This window comes from Papio anubis, unplaced genomic scaffold (genome assembly GCF_008728515.1).
Source record: "Papio anubis isolate 15944 unplaced genomic scaffold, Panubis1.0 scaffold1063, whole genome shotgun sequence".
In the NCBI taxonomy this organism is placed as follows: Eukaryota; Metazoa; Chordata; class Mammalia; order Primates; family Cercopithecidae; genus Papio; species Papio anubis.
The window spans coordinates 1,829-22,951 of NW_022159753.1; the positions used below are offsets into that span (position 1 = coordinate 1,829).

At 43.5% G+C, this 21,123-nt stretch overlaps 1 pseudogene; it reads left to right on the forward strand.

Annotated features, from left to right (window-relative positions):
- Positions 1 to 330: 330 nt before the first annotated feature.
- On the forward strand, positions 331 to 11,410 carry LOC101000506 (annotated as a pseudogene).
- Positions 11,411 to 21,123: the final 9,713 nt, after the last annotated feature.

Consider the following 21,123-nt stretch of genomic DNA (forward strand, 5'->3'; position numbering starts at 1 on the left):
TTGAGTGTATTAATGTAACAGAGATATGGCTGAGGAAATGACGAAAATGTTTAATCTGACATTTGTTGATAGTATTAAATCTCAGATATAACAGCAAAGTAGACGAAACATAGCATCTGGTGCATTCCAAAATAAAAGAGTTCTGCTAAGGACTATAAAGGTTTCGACACAATTCTTGCCTAAAATCGTTTCCTCTGGCCCTAGATTGCGGTCCCAACAACAATGGGTATGAAGTTCCAGTTCCTCTGTTGCCGTACCCACGGTACCCCAGCACCAAAGTCAACTCTATGATGTCTCATTAAGAAGAATCCATTTGGAGTTGAGATGCGCCTTGGGAGTACGGGCACTATAATGTGAGTGGCTTCTGGTGTGACTCGAGTTGATGTCACCCGCACATTGCCTTGGCTGCCGGAGTCCATCGTCCTTGGATGTATCCTGGTTCAAACATCACATTTGTCCACTTCCAGATCATGGATGAGGTTATTCCTTCCGGACCTGTTGGTGTGTGTGTTGAATCTTTAGCATTCTGGAAATAATTACTATGAGGCAGTCGAGGTGTGCCTGTGAGGATTCCCCATCCAACAAATGTTATGGGGTGCCTGCCCCTGTCACAGAGGAGGTGCTGCTCCTTGTGGGCAATGAGAGTTGTCTTCTCATGACAACCAATAATAAGTAAACTTTATCACTTTGAGTGCTTTGTAGAAAATGCACGGAGGGGTGCAAGGGTGGCTGGCGGAGCTGGTGTGGAGTGGTCCCAGCTGTGATGGTGAGGAGTGCTTGGGTTTGTATTGTGGAGGACCACTGAAAGGAGGCAGTGACAGTGGGAAACAGATGAATGAAGAATAACTCCTGGGCTTTTAGCGAGGATATCTATGGTATTTTAATCAAGTTGAGTTTCTGTTTTGTTTTGGAGATGAACAGGTTCTGGATAAAAATCAACATTCTGTTGTCCTTGAAAAGTCAGCTGCTGGAAGCAGAGAGAAAACCCATTTTCTGTTTCAAATCTACCTTTTTGTGTTTCAGTTGGGACTCTCAGCTCCTTGGCTTCACCTTCAATGACATGTTTATCCGCATCTCCACCCGCCTTCCCTCCAAGTACCTCTATGGCTTTGGGGAAACTGAGTACACACATCCTATAGGAGACTTGGGTGGTAGCACTAAGGGGATGTTCTCCGAGACCAATGAGGGAGTAGACAAACATTTGGGGATCTGTGTCTCTGCTTCTCTCCATCCACAGTGCTCAGGCTTCGGGCTTCATCTTCCCAAACTCCACTTGGTCCCCTCATTCTGGTTTTTTAGACAGTGAGTGGTCTCTCAGACTCCTTTTGTTCCATGTGTTTAATTGACTTCACCATGGAGAAAGCAGACCCATAATATTAACAAAACACTTTTTATGTTGAGTTTCTTTCTCCAGGTGTAATGTCTTAAACTCCTACCAGCCTTCTCCCCATGACTTTCCAGTACAAGAAAATTCCTATGGTGTCCACCCCTACTACATGGGGCTGGAGGAGGATGGCAGTGCCCACGGAGTGTTCCTGCTGAACAGCAATGCCATGGGTAAGGCCGTCCAGCGCCTCCCTTATTTTGGGGGGCTACCAATCATGCTTGAGTCAGTTTAGAATGTTTTTAGCCCAACTGTTCCTTGAAGTCAAAATTTTCATTTTATGGGCATTAGTGTTTATTTTTTCTTTGTGTTTAGCCTTTCTATTTATTTCAATATAGGATCATGTGATAAGAGGATTTAACCCAACCCTCATTTTGGTAAAAATCACATAAGAAGGGATAGTAACACCACATGGGTCCCAAATATCCTGGAGGCCAACTCGTGGAAGCCAGTTATATAATTTGAATTAGGGTAAAACTATGGGTCAGAGAAGTTAGTGTGGGGGTATGAGGGTGTATGGTACATTGAAAAATTACTTATCGGGTACTATGTTTGCTATCTGGCTAACAGGATTCCTACGCCAAATCTCAGCATCGTGCAATATTCCCATGTAACAAATGTGAATGTGTACCTCTTTATCCAAAATAAAAGTTGAAATGTAAAAATAATTTTATAAGAGTAGAATGACAAAATATAGTAAAGTACACCAAAAGGAATCAAACCCAGAAATGGGAACTGTAGACTTCCACTGAACTTCTTCAGTTCTGTGTGTGGATGATAGAAAATGCCTGCTCTTACCACTCTGTGATAGGGAGGGAGCAGGAAGATGGAGAATGTGTGAATTTCAGGGGTGATGTGGAAGGTTTCCCTCGTGATGTGGAAGGTTTCCATCTGGCTTGGCATTTTTCTTCATTTTCAGATGTGACGTTCCAGCCCCTGCCTGCCTTGACATACCGTACCACAGGGGGAGTTCTGGACTTTTATGTGTTCTTAAGGGGCTAGCTCTATGAGCTTGTCACCCAGCAGTACACGGGTAGGAAGAAATCCAGCTGTTTATCAAAAACTTATACGAAAGCACATTCTGGATGCCAGAGCCCACGATTGATTAGTGCTAACTCTCAGATGATAACACAGAAATATTGGTCTTTGTTGGAGAGATTATAGAATAAGAAAAATAAATACACATTCAGATTATCATTAAATGTATAGCCTCTGTGAAAAGCACTGACGAATGTTATTACATGGTGGTACTAGTGTGAGAGGTGGTGATGGTAGTGATAGTGTGGTGGTGGTGGTGTTTTGTAGTTGCTATATGGTGGTGGTGGTGATGTGGTGATGATGGCAGTAAGGGGCTGACGTTGGGGACAGTGACAGAATGGTGATAATGATGGTTAGTAATAGTATTGGTATTGTGATATGGTAGAAGGTGATAGTTGGGGTGAGGTGTTGATATAGGTGTGTTGGTGATGTAATTGTAATGTTGATGATGGGGGTGGTGGTGGATATGGTGGTAGTAGTGGTGGTGACAGTGAGGTGGTGTGAGGAGTATGGTGGTGGTAGTGGTTGTGATAATACTGATGATGGTGGGGGTGGTGGTGGTGTTTGTGGTGGTGATGGTGTTTGTGGTAGTGATGGTGATGATGGTGGTGGTGGTTGTGGTGAGGTGAAGTGACAGTGAGAGGTGGTTTTGAGGAGTGTGATGTTGGTGATGGTGGTTTGTGATGATGGTGGTGACAGTGGGGATGGTGGAGGTGGGGTGGTGGTGGGGTTGGTGGTGATGGTAGTGAAGGGTAATGATGATGGTAATGATGGTGGTGGAGGGCATGACAGTGGTTGTGGTGGTGATGGTGAAAATAGTGATGGTGGTGGTGACCATGGTGGTTTTGGCAGCAGCAGCAAATACTTATGTACTACCTACTGCACATCACTGATTTAGTGCTTGCTGCCTGTTAGAGCACTTCACTTACATGCTCGGACTCTGAGGGCAGGAGGCCTGACTATTGTATACCCTTATGTACAGATGAAGAGAGCAGGAAGCACTGGAGTTTGTAATTTTGCCTGAAGTCCACACCAGGTGTGGGACTGAACCTGTGTTCAATGAAGCATTTGTCCTGATTCTGGAGAAACACATAATGAGTTACCCCAGTGTCTCTAGGAGAATGGGTAACATCAACTTTTCCATAATTTTTAAGAAGACTCTCAGAGTCTAGCAGAAAGCTTTCTGAAGTATCCCAGTGGCTCTATATCCTGTCAGTTTTGATGTGGATTTCAATTAGTTAGTTATTTGTCTGGCGGGCATGGAAGGAAAAATATTCTTATTACTTTATGTAAAAACTTCAATCTGGTGCCTCTGTTCTGAGGACTATGTATTTTCTGTCTATTTTCTGATTGATTGGCCGACCTGTGATGGTACCTTACTGGTCTTTAGGTTTCCAGCTGTGTAAGCTATGGATACCAAACGCGACTCTGAGATGATAAGCCAGCTTGTATGATGACATGGTGGCATGAATCCCTTATGCGTTCAGTCATGTAGCTCTGGGTTTCGTGGCAACAGGTGCCTCTGTGTCTGGGTTCATTTGTCTGTATGTTGTGGAGTTCTGTATAGAACATAATGTTCTTTTCGAACAATATCACAGCCCTCACCCAGCACAGTCATATATAGGTAAAGATTGCTTGTTTCCATCTTCTAGAGATGATGGCTCAAGATTCACCATGACTTGCCAGAGGGGGAGATAGGCTGGCTCCAGGGTTTTTTCTGCTATCTCATGCTTCCTTCCATTTCTTTCACATGTCTTCAAAACATTTAGTCAAAACGTCCTTGGTTCCATAGGAATAAATGATATCCCACAGTTCTTTTACTTAATTCCTGAAAAAAAACTAACCCCAGTCAGACCATTGTATATGTGGATACGACCTCATTTCCTGCAGCCCTGGTGCTGTAGCACAGTGTCCTGTCGACTCTGAGCTATCACTGATGGAATACACGGATCCGGACATGGGTTTCCAGAGGGCAAACATATATAAAGAAACCTTATCTTTCACTGGAGAGTGGGAGGGGACCCAGTCATCAGAGAATTAATCCAGTGTACCATCGCATATCTAATTTTATTCTACATTTCTATTGTTTTACAATAGTTCCATTGGTGGAACATAGTGTTTCCATTAGTGGCCAGTGAAATGCAGTATTCATTCTCCATAAGAATGTTGTATCTGATTTCCCTCAGGATTGGGTATTCCAAAGCACCTATACATTGTTGCTTTGTTTTGATATGTTTTGCAGTAGATTTATCATCCACATTGTATTAGCCCTGGGTAGTTAACAATATTTTTTCTAAGCATGAACCACTGATACCAGGGGCAGCCTCTTGGGGGAGGTCATCACAATCACACCTGACAGTGGCAGTTTACAAAGCACTGTCCAATCCAGTGTACTTATTTATCCTCAGAATAGCCGTGTTAGAGAGGCATTCTCATCCTATTTTATGCTGACTTCAGGTTTTTTCTATTTGATCACTGAACATTTTAAAAATTAAGTGAATTTCCCAGCACCTGTACCTAATGAATGGCAGAGCTGGGATTTGAAAGCATCAACGAGAAGCTGTCTGGAATTCACCATGTGGCCAGTGATTGTTCTGTAGCTTGGGGCGTGTACAGCGGCAGCTCAATCCCCGTCTCCATGGGGCGGTACAGTACTCGAACGTAAACTTCCATGGGCGGCAGCTGGACTTCACCCTCAGCCCCAAGTTTGCTGGGTTCCCGGCTCTAACCTTGCCCTTGAAGGCTGATGGGATGCGGGTCATCCTCATTCTGGTTAGTCCTGATGTGAATGTGTGCGGTCTGTTTGGGAGCAGGTATGGGCTTTGGTGGAGAAAGAGTTATACTTTATTTCCACGCAAATAGATAAATTGAGTACGTGGAAATTCACAGCATTTCCCGGGACTCACAGATATGGACTACAGTTCAGGTAGAAGCCAATTCGCCCTGGAGGAGTTCTCCTTTATTCTGTTTCTCCTCATTCTCTGGGTTTGGTTTTCCCAACTGACTTATGCTTTGATTTCAGGATCCAGCCATTTCTGGCAATGAGACACAGCCCTATCCTGCCTTCACTCGGGGCTTGGAGGATGACGTCTTCATCAAATACCCAAATGATGGAGACATTGTCTGGGGAAAGGTATAATCCTAAGGGATGATCCACTAGTCTGTAGCCTGAGGGTGGGTCACAGTTAGTGGGTCACATGCCTATGTATGTTATTTCTGGCGTTTTCTTTTTGGGCTCTGAGGTCAGACGCTCTCCTTTTCTCAAACAATATTTGTTGATACAGTTAACAACTTTTAAAGTAATGTAACGTGTTATGGAATTCACTTTTCCGTGAATCCTACATGATAGTCAAAGTATCATCGCTCCTAGGACATGGTTTATATAACAACTTCGGAAATCCTATGTAAGGGAAACTGTCCATGCATCGCTACTTAGCGTGTTTCTCTCCATAGGTCTGGCCCGATTTTCCTGGTGTTGTTGTGAATGAATCTCTAGACTGGGACAGCCAAGTGGAGGTAAAAGGGTCTTTGTCAATTTGGGTGGAGTCAGGGTTTCTAGGCAGGAGCAGCCCTTCCTGGGATTCTAGACATGCCTGTACCGTGGACATGGGCTTGGCAAGGGCGAAACACTTAGGGGATGTGTCTTGGGTGTCAGTCTGTGCCAATTAGTTTACATGGAGTAATACTTTACTGCCCACTGGGATGTAGATATGTGTTATTATCCTTGGGATTTAAGACCAGAGAGCTCAAATTACTTGTCCAAGGTTTTAGGTGACTTGTCCACAGTTTTAGGTGACAGAGTGTTGATTTCAATTTCAAGGCTGTCAGATTACAAAGGCCCAAGGAATTTCCACTTTTCCTCCAAAAAGTGCTATCTTTTCTCTGAACTAGTATACTTACTGTTGTTGCCTTGGTTATCCCTTTTAAACAGTCTTCAACCCTTGAAGACTGACTAGGTCTTTTTCTTTGTATATATTTTTGTTTTTTTCCCCATGAACACGTTTCTCCATTTCCACACTTATAAGTCCTCCTCTGAGCGCAATCCTTCCTTGGGTTTCTCAACTTTGCTTTTACCTCTCAGTTTCCAGCCTTATTGTAAAACCTGCTCTTTCCTGGGAACGGTTTGTTGCTTGTGGATAAATTTGAAGCACCTGAACCTGATTTTTCCAGATTCACGCTAAGCGTTTCTTGCTTGAATATGAAGATACATGTAGCTCGCGCCCTGAGTCTAGGAAGCCTACAGCCCCATCCTCTGGCCAAGATGTATGTCTCCTGAACTGAGGCAGCCTGTGTGCTTTACTATCAATTTTTGTGACAGTTCCCACAGACAGGATTGATTGTCAGGGAGGAGCGAGGACTTCTGGGTAGCACAAGTACCTTGCCCTACTATAGTAGTATTCTTCAATAATGGTTCTATCTGGGCAGGAACTCTGGCAGGGCATGCCCTTAGCCCTATGTGAGCCCCCACAGGAGAGCTGAGGGAACAAGAAAAGGCCTCTCTGGGACACCTGCAGGGTGAAGGGATAAAGAAGCACAATGTCTGTGCAGTCAGCAATATTGTATATGTTGTAGAGACTAGATACTGTCTCGGGGGTCAGAAGTATTAATCAGAGAATATCCCGTATTGTAGAGAACAAAATCCCAGCAGTATATGAATTCAGTTAGCAACCACTCAGAAGCAGGCGTGAAAACCTCTTTTGCAGAGGTTCTTCTACATAATGTAGATCGTAGCCATATGGACAGGATGCAGGAGAAAACATTCAGTCACCAGGAATGTGTGACTGGCAGGGGTCAGGCCAAGTATTCATGCCTTATCGAATAGAAGTTGATTTCCGAACAAGTGGTGAGTCCCTGGAGGGGAAAAGACATATGGTCTCAGAACCCCACACAATCTGGAGCCAGGGGCTGGGCCAGCACAGCTCCGAGAGAGCAGAAGGTACTGCAAGCCTGTGATGCCTACTTCTCTGTTGTCAGTCTCTGACTTCCTGGATCTCAGAGCCAGTTGGCAGCTGTTGCTCTTTTCGATTTAAAATGAGACACGCTTGGGACCAGGTTGCTTGGCTATTGGAGTCCATGACTTTATTTTCTGTCGGTAAATTGAGTAAAACAATACAAACAAAACAGAAGCTGGGGCAGGTTTTGAAGATTGACAAGAATGAGTCAGACTCAGTTCAAGGCTGTTTTCCCTTTATCTAGTACTGAACAAGTATCTATCTATGCATATCTGTCTGTCTGTCTGTCTGTCTATCTATCTATCTATCTATCTATCTATCTATCTATCTATTTATCTATTGTATCTATCCATTTACCTACTATATCCACTCTATATCTGTCTATCTATGTATCATCTATCAGAGAAGTATTCAAAGGAGAAGACGTAGCTTCCTGTCCCCTCGTCACTTCCTACAGTGAATAACTTGAAGCTTAGGGGTCCAGGCAGCTCACATGGACACAGGAACCTGCCCAACCAGAGAAGTTCTGTGTCATTGGCTTCCTGACTTTTATGAAGTAGTCAGGTACTACATTATGAGTCCCACAGTTCAGCAGCCAGTAGGAGCAACACTGCCACCTTGAGGCCATTTGGAAATCTGAGGGCAGTGTTGGTTATCACAGGGACACCGGGTGGCATTTAATGGGCTGTAGGCAGGAATGCCAATAGCTCTGACTGCAGGGAATTCTCCACAAAAAATTGTATGCCTCAAATGCCAGTTGGGTTTCTGATAAGAAACACTCATTAGGGGATTCACGTAATCTTTTAGGTAGCTCATAAGAGATTATTGGTAGATAGAATAATTGTAACTGTTAGGTTGGTGCACAGGTAATATTTGCCATTACTTTTAATTCCAAAACCACAATTACCTTTGCACCAATCTAATATTTATATTATTAATAGTGAGACCCACTTGACGAGACTGGTGAGGATGAAGCCACTGATGTCTAGGCCTGGCTTCGCTGAGCATAAAAAAGCCAAGAAGCCTATGAAAAGCAGATTTCTGAGTCCAAAGCTCCAGTGATTTAATTCAATAAGTCTGTGATGGGATGTATGAATTGCGTTTTGAAGCATATGATGTGCTACAAAAAGACTGCTAGGTGATCCTGAGGCCCAGTGTGTGGGTGGGTACATCACTGTTTGAAGACTGGAGAAAGTGAAGGCAGAAGCCACAAGGCAAGACTTGAATATGGGCAGGCAAAGGCAGCACCTTGGAGAACAGCCGAACATTTTTATGAAGTTGGTAGGCGTCGTCCGAGCAGTACTTAGGGAAGTTCCTACATCATGGCTGGCCAGTTTCCCCACGTGTACCCAGTATGGGATGCAATTCTGACTGAGATGTGGCTGATACTCTCTTTATTGTAATTCTCCATCCCCACCCTTCCCATTGTTTCTAACCCTGCCTGATCTGGGCTCTCAGTTTGGTGAAAGTTCTGTTTGTTGGGTTTCCTGGTTTCTACCTCATTTCCTCACAAAAGGCATCCCTGGCAAGCCCACTTCTCTCAAGATTCGTGGGCATACTATCCGTCTTGTGTGAACCCATGCAGGCTGACTATTTCTGTTTTCTTGTGTTCCTTCTTTTGCCCTTTATCTAGACATCTGGGTTCCTACCTGCCTTTTATCTGTGGTGTATAAGAACTGGACCCTAGAACAAGTCCTCTTTCTGTTGCCTCCCCCACCCTCCTCACAAGCATTCTTTAGCTCTTTAACTCTTACAGTGGTGTGATTAGCATAGAGGAGGCTATTTACTTAGACATACAAAGGACCATAATGTTCCATAACAAACAACATGAGTATATTAAAATGTATGGATATTTATTTGCTGCTTCTGAGTGGTGTGAACCCACTACTAAACACTGAGTATTTTATACCAGGTTCTAAGCTGAACATTGTGGGCAATATAAATATCACTCAGAAGAATATAAAGCAAACTTCTTACTCTCAAAAATCTGCAATGTAGATAAAAAGTTGTATCTTGAATCTGTCTTTCAGATAAGGAAAGACACTGCTTTTATTATTTGAGGGAAGAGGGAAATAAGGGGAAGTTGATGCATCCTCTTTAAGTCCTCTCAATTTATGCTCCAACATCTGTAGTTGTCATGTGATTCTGAAATTGTAGAAAACACTGAGGTGTACTGGTCTAATATCCTGAAATGTAATCTTATTCCTTCCTCCCCTCTCTCAGTGGGAATGACATAGGAGGGACTCCCTGGGTGTTTCTTCCTAACTATTATCATGCATCTCATGTCTGCAGTCTCTCCCTGGCTTTGTCTTTGAGGAGTGCTTAGGAAATGGCAGGGCTGACTTTGAGGGTTGGGCATGGATTACATGAGGTCACTAGTTCAGGTCATTGATTATCGTCAACCATGTGTATATGAAGAGAACAGTTTTTGGATGTTTTCCAAATGCTGGGAAGGTGTGCAAATTACACTAATTTCTCTTCTCATTCTACATTTCTCTAATTAGTTAATAACATTATTTAGGCCCTGTTCTGGCCGTCTGTCACCATGCAGTTCAAGTATCTGTGTGAGTTGCATTCTCAGTAAGTGCCTGTTTGCTGTCTTATATATTTGTGTGGGACACATAATTATATTTATATTTTACAGCTATATCGAGCTTACGTGGCCTTCCCAGACTTTTTCCGTAATTCAACTGCCAAGTGGTGGAAGAGGGAAATAGAAGAACTGTACAACAATCCACAGAATCCAGAGAGGAGCTTGAAGTTCGATGGCCTGTGGATTGTAAGTGTGTGTGTGTGTGTGTGTGTGTGTGTACCTGTGGCACTTGTCTATCTTTGTGTGACTGAGTATATGGACCACTGATCTTCAATCAAGAGGATAGTGATTGTCCAAGGAAGACTTTGGACATATCAGACACTTCCTCCTCTCAGGAGTGGGACATCCCTGATAGCCCTCAGACCGTGTACCGGACCTAAGGCTCCTACTGTAAAACCTGTCAGGCCGGACCAGGTGTGGTGGCTCACGCCTGTAATTCCAGTCCTTTGGGAGGCTGAGGTGGGCAGATCACCTGAGGTTGGGAGTTTGAGACCAGCCTGACCAACATGGAGAAACCCTGTCTCTATAAAAATAAAAACTTAGTCGAGTGTGGTGGGGTATGTCTATAATCCCAGCTACTTGGGAGGCTGAGTCAGGAGAATCGCTTGAACGTAGGAGGCAGAGGTTGCGGTGAGCTGAGATCGCACCATCGCACTCCAGCCTGGGAAACAAGAGCGAAAATCCGTCTCAAAAAATTGAAAAAAAAAAAAAAAAAAAAACCAAAAATCCTGGAGGCAATTTACTAGGAATTTCTTGGAAATTTGATTGCCTCACAGCCACCTGGGAAGAGATTTATTTTTTAAAACCTCTAGCCAGTCATTCTGTAGTAGTGAATTAATCTTTCCAGCCAGTTCTCACCGGGATTTGAAGTTCCCAGGGCTGGCATCTACAGGGGTTACTGGATGTTGCACAGTTTATTCACTGCTTCCTTGGCTCAGAATTGGCTGGACATAATTATCTTAAAGAGTGAGGTATGTCTGTGTTTGGCATTTCTAGGATATGAATGAACCATCAAGTTTCGTGAATGGGGCAGTTTCTCCAGGCTGCAGGGACGCCTCTCTGAACCGCCCTCCCTACATGCCACGTAAGAACCCTTGGTCTCCTTGACTGTCAGAGCTAGGACTGGAAGGATGGCCACTGGAGGAGCCCAGAGGCCAGGGGTGTGCCTGCACAGCTCAGGGCACATCCTCATGGCTGCTGTGGTTTACTGGGGACCAGAGACAAAAACACTGCACTTGCTTTACCCAGATGGGCATGTGCAAATGACCAGATTCATTGAGCAAATTTCCTGGAATTTGTCCAGAAAGCAGTTAGCAGTGCTCATGCCACAAAGGATTCTCACAGCTAGGTTTCTTACTTTTTTGGCTTGTGTGAATTCCATCACAGGAATTTCTTGTGTCATCAATGGGTGGGAATTATTGGCTTCCCCTTATGATGGAGCTGATGGACTTTGGAGTTATACTTGAGTTCATATCTTGGCTCCAGAAATTGTTCTCCTACAGGAGTTTGTGACAAGTTATGTGATATTTCAAATCTTGGTTTGCTAAACTGTAAAGACATATAATTGTGCTACATTTCTTCCTTAGAATTATGGACATAATTACATGATCAGAAGTAAAAGGTCTGTCATGGTATTCAACAGCTGTACCTTCTTCGCACACCTCCGGCTTTCTTCAGTAGACTTGATGGTAGAGCACTGCAGGTGCCATGGCTCAGGCTGGGGGCTCTGTGCTCATGTCTCTGGGAAGATGGAAAGTGACTGAGGCAGGATCCAGTCAGTCTTAGATCCAGTGTTCCAATCCCATGAGGAGAGGTCAGGGATAAGCAAATTAGGGCTGGATTTCTGCAGTTCTCTTCCTCCCGTTTGGAGTCAGGGACAGGGGGTCTGAGCAGACCCTGTGCATGGAGTCTGGCAGATCCTCCCCAGACTGGCTCCCGGTGCAGCACTACAACGTGCACAAGCCTGTCTGAGTCCCAGACCAGACCACATACGAGAGTCTCTGCCTTCTCAGCTGTCACAGCAGAGGGATTGCCAGGGACTGACATAGCCACCTAGTTTCTTTCATTCCAGTTGAGGGTTGAGAGGATTCTCATGACAACCGTGTAATGATTCTTATTAAACAAATGCTCCATTGATGGGTGCCTCCTGATTAAAGGAGGAGGATAGATTTAAATAAGACATGGTCCACAGGTGAAAAACTTAGTCCTGGGTGGGAACAGTACACATGAGAACATGATCACAGACGTGGTGCAGTAGCTTTGTTACAGAGTGAAGATAACACAGAGATTGATCTCTACTGCTGAACTTCAAAAGTGAATCATATTTTAGATTTTTTTTTTTTTTTTTTTTAGCCATTCTTGGTGGAGGGTAACTGGTATTATACAGAAATTAACGTCCACCCTTTGCAAGGCTCGGCAAGTAGTATGTATTCTTCTAGGACGATCTTATGATCTTCTCACTTTGTTCCTCCCTCAAATACAGAAACTTCATCGAGGCAATAGCAAGATTGAGTGTCCTTACTATTTTGGCTACTCCTTTGGGAGTTGCTACAGTGAAGTTCTGTAAAGCACTGTGTGACCATGACTCGTTATCTCCATTATCTGGGATCAGTGGGAGATTTTTATTGCAGCTCAGATTCCATGACCTCAATCAAGCGGCAGCAGTGACCCCAGGCTCAAGGGCTCTGGGGCAGAAGCTCTCTGCTGCTCCCCTGGCCGTGCTCTCAGTTTACCTCTGTTGCCCTCCAGCCAGAGCCATGCAGGAGGTGACGGGACGAGGGGTCGTCATCAGCCGCTCCACATTTCGTCTTCTGGCGCTGGGCAGGACACAGCTGGGGAACCTTACGGCCCGGCGTGGGATCAGCTGAAATCTATCATTGGTGCGTGGCTCCTTGGGGCCTGTGCCCGGTGGGGCAGGAGTTGGGATCCTTGGGGAGAAGAGGGTGAGGAGCCCGGGTGGTGAGAGCCTGGTGTGACACTGCTGTGCTTCTCATTAAGGCATGATGGAGTTGGCTTCTGGGCACCTCTATGTAGTGTCCTTGGGATCACCCTAAGCACCAAGAAGGTAGAGACATCTCAGGAAATCATCAGCCGACATTTTGGCTAAATGTCTTGAACAGACAGGCAGATGTGTTCTTTCAAGATGCTGAATATAGGATGGCCTTGGAATTAAAGCTGTAGAAACTTTGCCTTCTCAGAAACCACAACACCGGTGAGGACAGGGAGTAGGACAGTGGCTTCTGCCTCCAAGTATTCTGTATTCACTTGAAATACAATCCTCCATTTCAGACCCCTGGAGAGTCACTTGGTTGTATTTCCTTAGGATATCTTTAAAAAGGCCAGTGTTACATTTGTTGTTTGTTGTTTGTTTTGGCAGAATTAGGGACAGGTGCTTACTCTTTGTCTAGGCTGGATCGTGCCTTAATCCCACATCATGTGGCTGCGGCCTCGACCTCGATTTTAAAGCGATTGTCCACACTTTCAGCCATCCCACAGGTAGCTGGACTGGTACATATAACGATGCCACTGGTACTGCATTTTTGTAAGGATGTGGTGTGCCATATTTCCCAAGCTACTATAAACCCTGGAAGGCTCAAGTGATCCACTTTCGACTCAGCCTCAGTGGTGGGGATTACAGGCATGACCCAGTGCACCCTTAAAGATTATTGCTTGACTAGTGTCTCAATGAACATATCCTCAGTGTTACAACAGGATTATTTTTCCTGTGTTTTGGGCGGGTGTTCAAAAGAATGACTTACAGTGAGATTTTGTATCAGTACATGCAGGAATGTAGTTCTTTCCGGTGAATCTGTTAAAAGAGTATTCCTGGGGCCTCATGTATGGTTTCCTTTGTTTGGCTGTGAGTGATCTTCAGTTGGAATATGCTTTCAGTGACCTTCTTAAATCCCCTAGAACTTCCAGGGCGAGCTTAGCATATTCTCTTTCCTTTAGAGACGAGGGCCTGTTGTCCTGGGATGCTGCTTTGTGAATATTTCCAAGTATCCTGCAGACCAGATACACCCTATTTGCCATATCTGTATACCTTGACATAAGGCCCACACGGAGGCGTCACTGTTGTCGCGGCCTCTGCTTCATAGTGAGTGTCAGCAGGGATCCACGAAGTGACTAATGGATGGCTTACTGCATTCTATATCAGGGTGATATACACAATTCTTCAAATTGAGACATGCTTGCCTTTTGGCAGACATAATTTAGACCATACTTTATTACTCTCTTTAGCACAATGTTATATATATACCATAAGTCATGAAAAGGAGGCTATGTATACAATGAACAAAGTTGGGTCCATGCCCGTATAGCCGAATAGTTTCATTCTCATTTGGCAATGCAAGACCTATCTATGTTTGTCAGTTTGGTTATATGTTAAGTCACAAAGAAGAATTTCAACCAAGAGATTTGAGGGAGGGCATATCCTTGCATTCGTGTATATGGTTAGAAATGAGGGTAATAGTTTACAGGAGAGAACACATCTACATCCCAGCATTTCTGAGTTTGAGGCACATCCGGTGAGAGAGCAGAGGCTGGTGCTCCTGATGAGCAAACCTAGGGATAAGGCAAGGGAAGGCTCAGGAGACGGCTGGTTCCGACTTGGATCTGAACTTGAGGCTTCTTCCGAGTCTCAGGCTGGGGCTCTGTTGGGCTCTGTTGGGCACCTTCATTTCCCTTTCCAGGTTTGTGTCAGACCAGGTAGTGGGACATAGACCGTCCAGTTCCTGCTGAACAACCTTCCTGGTCAGCCCCGTCTGGAGGCAGCGTGAGTATGGAGGCCTCCGATGGGGGGAGGATCGCAGCTGTGAGGCTTGGGGAAAAGGACGAGGAGAGAGGCCTGAGCTGGTGGGGGTCGTAAGACATGGTTTCTTATTTTCCCTGTGTCTATTCCTCTCCTTCTGAGCTGAAGTCCGTCACTTAGGTTTTGTGGGCTGCAGCTCCTTCATCTTTAAAATGAACCTAACAACTCTGCTTCATAGGATGATCAAGAAGAAAACACCTCATGGTATATTCAATGACACAATCATTTCTTCGTTAACTAAAATAAAGAATAGAAAGTCAAATGGGGGCAGTGTCGTAAAGATGGGGGCAGTGTTGTAAAGAATGTATAAGAGTCCTCTAGCACTATTACAACTCTTCAGAAGGATTACTTGGCAATGTGTGTACTTGTATTGCTGCTGGCTACCCCTTCCCTTCCTGTGCAGGAGCGCCTCCCAGCAGTAAAAGCCTTTCTTTACTTCTGTTGTTGATTAAGCTTCTGATTAAAATACCAGTTAATTGTACCTCCCCCAAATCTTTTTTTTTTTTTTTTTTTTTGAGACAGAGTCTCACTTTGTTGCCCAGGCTGGAGTGCAGTGGTGTGATCTTGGCTCGGTGTAACTTCCGCCACCCGGGTTCTAGTGATTCTCTTGCCTTAGCCTCTCGAGTAGCTGGGACTATAGGCACATGCCACCATGCCTGGCTAATTTTTTTTGTATTATTAATAGAGACAGGGTTTCACTATGTTAGCCAGGGTGGTCTCGATATCCTGACCTCATGATCCGCCCCCCTTGGCCTCCCAAAGAGCTGGTATTTCACGCGTGACCCACCGCTCCTGGCCCCAAAATCTTACTGTACCCACAAAATTTTCTTCTGCCCAAACACAACCTCAGTTGTTTGTCTCTTTAAGAGGAAATGGGGTAAGTCTGTGTTTATAAGCAACAGTGATTTATTTTTTCCCGAAGTCCTGGATACCAAAGTGCTTTGAAACATTTTGGAGTGAGCAAATCTCTGTTCAAAGAAACGGGAAAGAAGGTTGCCCCAGTCGGTAACCTCTCCAGATGGCAAGGAAAAGATGATTTCAAGCCATCAGGAATTATTCCTCTTTCCTAAGTTTGATTTCTCTGTCCTGGAAAGATGCCCTGCCTCCCACGTTGTTTGTGTTCCTTTTAAATGCCAGAAATCACTGCATATTTCCCACATAGAGCCCTTTAATTTTACGATTACTACACAGTAAGTTTTTCTGAATGTTTATACAACATGGGAATGGTAAGAAAACAAAGGCTTTACATCTGATGGACCTTGAGTCAAATGCTGGATCTGTAACCTGTGTGTTCTTGAAGCCACTTTAACCCCCTTGCAATCTCCAGTTTCTCTCACGTCAAGTGGGGTTAGACCACTTCCCTCATAGAACCATTGTGAGTAACACACATAAGGCATGCACTCCAGGTCATGGATTTTTGTAGAGTGCTATAACTTTATGTTAAGTTTTTAATATTTCATATATCCTGCTCTTTACCATGTTGTGTAAAGGCAGATGCTAATAACATTAGGTGTGTTGCCAAGTGTAGTTTTGTTTTTAATGTTTTATCTTTGCCTCCTGCAAGTTTGCCTTAAGCATAGAGGCGTTTTGTCTCTTTTTGTAAATCTCCTTCCATAGCATAGACACTCAAGAAGGGTGAGTACGCAATTTTAAGGCACACAGAGTGATTAGACAATGTACAAAACACACACAGAGGTGGGGACCCCAACCCTTGTAGTCTAAGCAGTGCAAGTACATTTAGAAATGAGGGGCAGCAGTGAAAGAGCTCCCTTGCCCCGGATTTCATTGCTGAGCTATAGTTCACCCCAAAGACTCAGCTGGGAAGCCGGTCTTCCAGGGCAGCTCTGGGGTGAGTGGTCTCTTGCTGGGACTCCTGACAAGTCAGACCCTGATTCATGAGGAAGAATCAAAGGGTATTTCCAACAGCTACGTTTCCTAGCCAGGCTTCTACTTCGGCTCTGAGGAGGGAACATAGTTGAGGCTGGCAATGCAACAAGGGGTACAAGCAGAAACAAGAAGCAGAACATGGCTGGTCCCTTTCATCCAAAGTTACGAGTGAGATTAGGTGAAAACTGGAGAAGGATGTACATTTGAAGATGAATCTCTTCTAGTTAGGATTAATGAAAGTATGTCACCTTCCCAAGTTTGGAATTGCCAATACTAGTTCTAGAGCACAGCCCTGGCAATTATGGCCTACAAAAATCTGGTTGTTTGCTGGTTGCATATAAAGTTTGGAACACAGCCATGCATATTCGCTAGTTCTCGGCAATAACAGCTAATTACATAAAGTACTAGCTCTCAAATGAGAAGATTTTGTCTCAGGGACATTTAGCAGTGCTATGATATTTTTTGTTAGCTACAACAGGTTGGGAGTGAGGCTGATACTGCTGACATCTAAGGGATTTTGCTAAATATCAAAAGGCACAGATAGCCCATCACCAGAGAAGTGTCACAGCTAAATCTCAATAGTGCTGGAACTGAAAAGCCCTGCTCTATAGTTTGAGAACATGTAGGATGGAAGGATGGTCCTTAGGTTGGGTTTCTGAGTTCAGGTGAGAGGAGTAGCCTCTTTCACCAATGCACATCGAACCAAATGTAGTTTATGCGGTGGAAGCAAGGCATAGACCTAACAAGATGGCAGCCTTGCCGTGAGATTCCCCCCTGCAGCACTTGGTGAATCTGGGTGGGTAATGGCAGGTAAGTGGTGAAGGGTGATGGTGAGTTCAGAGGGAGGATAAGATATCTGGCAGGATGGGTGTTCAGGAAGGTTCTTTCCTCTCCTTCATCATCTCTTACCTTCTTCTGCTGGGTATGGATATGAACGCAAGAGGGAGAGTGGAAGATCTTGCCAGCCCTCTTGACTACACACATTAATCTTCATGTCCGTGGGGGCTATATCCTGCCTTACAGAGCCTGCACTGAACACTGCCAAGGTGAATGACAGGACTCAGGTTTTCCTTTACATGATTAAGCTCAACAATGTGCTAATGAAGTCCACCAAAACGTAAGCATCACTCTCAAGCCCACATGCAATTTTACTCAACACTTGTTTTTCTTTGCTTGTTTGTATGTTAATATTTTTCAGACTCGATACTCTGACTAATTAACGCTCATTGAAGTCTAAAGGAATTGAGATGATAGGTCTAGAATATCATTTTAGTCTCACATCTGAGATGGAAGTCGAACATAGAACCACGATTCACAATAGCTTTGCAGAAACTGCTGTTTTAGAACCATATCCAGTGGATTTTGAAAGATTGTACTTCATGTCCTTCCTTAAAGCCTTTGAATTTCTTTTCAAAACCTTACACTAACAATGGAGTGATCAGCCTCATTCATTTACCAGGACTATTTGCAATTTGTAGTACCAGTCTCCCTACTTGGAATACTTCTCTTCTGAACCATCTGCTGCTAGTATCTCCAGTTTGATATTTGATGGAAGTATTCTCTCAGCTCCGGTTGGCAAATTCTCGACTCTATCTTTGTCATACTTGAGATCTTGTTCCCCACAGTCAGAAAGAACCCTCTTAGTCCCATCATGCCCTAGATGAGAACAAAGAAGCGAAGGAGAACTTTTCTGGGATGATGGGCAAACAAGGGTGGCTGTTGCGATCATGTTGCTGTTTCCAAACCCACACCTGTGGACATGGTCCTTCCTCCTGCTGGTCATTGAGCTATGGAAGAAATCTCAGCGAGCACAGCAGCCACTGGAAGTGGCTGTTTCTGAGTGCTTTCCACATTCCAGGGATAGTGGTAAGACTTTGCGAGACAAAGAAAAGCCATTGTATCTCGACAATTCTCCCATTATTATTGATATCTATAGTAGGCTCTCATTTTATTGTCAATGGGTGCTTAGATGAAAAGGTTCAAGACATTCCTAATTTCAATGTTAATGTCTTCCTCGAAATTCTTGAGAGCAAAGATTGTGATATAAATCATGCCTACCAGTGAGGTAGTGAGTGCTCTGTTTACAGTGTGTACTCATCTAGCCATACATTTTAGCCTATTTGTGGCTGCCATATACAAACAATTCTTGTGCTTCAAGTTTAGGAAATAGATTCCCTTGAAGCATATGCGAAAGCCCTCAGAGGACTGCAATGTTCCAGTAGGAAAGAGGAGGAAAAACAATGTTGGCCTTAGGTCTTGTCCATCTAATCCAATATAGATCAAAATTATTTATTTAGTTGGTCCTTAAAATATTTAGTTGGGAAATAAAGATTGAATATAGTTAAGTTGGACAATGTGAGGATTTAATATGTAGGCATAGTATAGTGATTACCACAGCTATTTTAATGAACACATCCATCACCACCAATGCTGCAGACTGGATCCCCAGAACTTATTATCTACTAACTGAACGTTTGTACCCTTGACCATGACCATCTCCCATTCTCCATGGCCGCAGGCTCTCAGAACAACTGTTGTAGGCTCTGCTTCTAAGAGATGAACTTTTTTAGATTCCACATAGAAGTGAGAGCATGCAGTATTTGACTTTCGGTCTCTGGCTTGACTTCACCCGAAACAATGTCCTCCAGAGTCATTCATGCTGTTGCAAATGGCAGAATGTTCTACTTTTTATGTCTGAAAAATATTCTATTGTATATTCGTCCCAGAATATGTTTATCTATTCATCCACCGATAGACACTTAGGTTGTTTTCTTATCTTGGCTACTGTGTGGAAAGAAATTAAAAACGTAAATGTAAGGGCTAAAATTGTAAAGCTCCTAGAAGAAAACATAGAAAAACCTGTATTTGTAGTCTTGGTGGTTACTTTTGGATATGACACAAGCAAAGACAAATGCCAAAAGACAGCAGCATATTCTACATCAAACTAAGAGCTCCTGCACAGCGAAAGAACAATCAACAATGTGAAAAGGCAAAAGAGCTACAAGAATGGATAAAAATCTTTAAATATGAAAGAGATTAATATAAAATATGGAACTCATGCAGAAAGCTGCAAGATCCAATGACCCCAATTAAAACTGGGTAGGACCTGAGCGATGTTTTCCATGAGAAGACAACAAATTGGCTAACTGGTATGTGAAAGATGCTCAACTTATCAGAAACAGCAGAAGTACAAATCAAAATCACAGTGAGATATCTCACACCTATTGCTTGCATCAAATCGTAAAAAGGTAAAGTGGTGAGGGTGTGGAGAAAATGGGAATATTTACAGACTCTTGGTGGGAATGTAAATTATTACAGCTGTTATGCAAAATGAGTATGGAGGTTCCTCAAAAATTAAAGAACAGATCTTCCTGCAATCCTGAAATCCTTTCTGGGTGTATATCCGAGTACAGGAAAGCGACCATCTCTGAGATATACTCACTCTCCCATTCATTACAGCATGAGTTTGCAGCAGCCAAGATATGGAAACATTCTAAGTGTACATTCATGAATGAATACAATATTCGTAGCAGGAGGTGATACTGCCATTTGTGACATCAGGATGTAACTGAAAAGCGGTAGTGTATGAAATCCTGTTTTCTGTGTTAGGCAAATGGAATCCTGACAGGCTTTCTCTCACTTGCAGATACTGTATTTGACAAAGTGTATGCTTTTATGCAGGTTTTCTGTCACTCAAGTGAGTATCATATTTTCTGAATCTTAGGTGTGGGCTTGGACTGACCATTAGCACATCTGTGTGTGTATATTATGTAATGTGACTATATTTGTAGCTTTCTATGCATTATTGGCTATGAGTAGGCATTTCTGGTATAGTTTCGTCAGGTTTACAAAGAAGGCATTATAGCAAATAGCATTTGTAAATACAGTTTAAAAATATCTGTGTGTTTTTATGATTGTTTTAAATTAGAAAATTATTAAAATAATTTTGTACTTCTTGAGCACACACTGTGAAGCAGAGAGGCATCCGGTAATTAAGGGGTGTCCGGTCTGCAATGGAATATTTGAGTGACTTGAGAATCTGTGTATTACAGACACCTTTATGCATAATTGGACTTAATTGTTTTGCAGAACCGCTTGGAGGTGAATATTTTACAATCAACCTACAAGGACCCCAATAATTTAGCATTTAATGAGATTAAAATTCTTGGAACGGAGGAACCTAGCAATGTTACAGTGAAACACAATGGTGATATTTTAATTCGAAACTCCTACAGTCACTTATGGGTTCTAACCTGAAGGTAAAGCCCATTTGTTGAGATGGTGTAGAAATTCTCATGGTATGTATTTCCTTTATGCCAAAGGTTTACTTGGGTTCTTGAAGGAATAGAGCAACCATGAGGCCTGTTTTTTGGAAGTTAGAGGACTGGGAATAAAATGAGGTGGCAAGAGCTAGAATGAGTTGGGTGTTCACCTTATTCCCTTCTCTGCCCTCCCAATG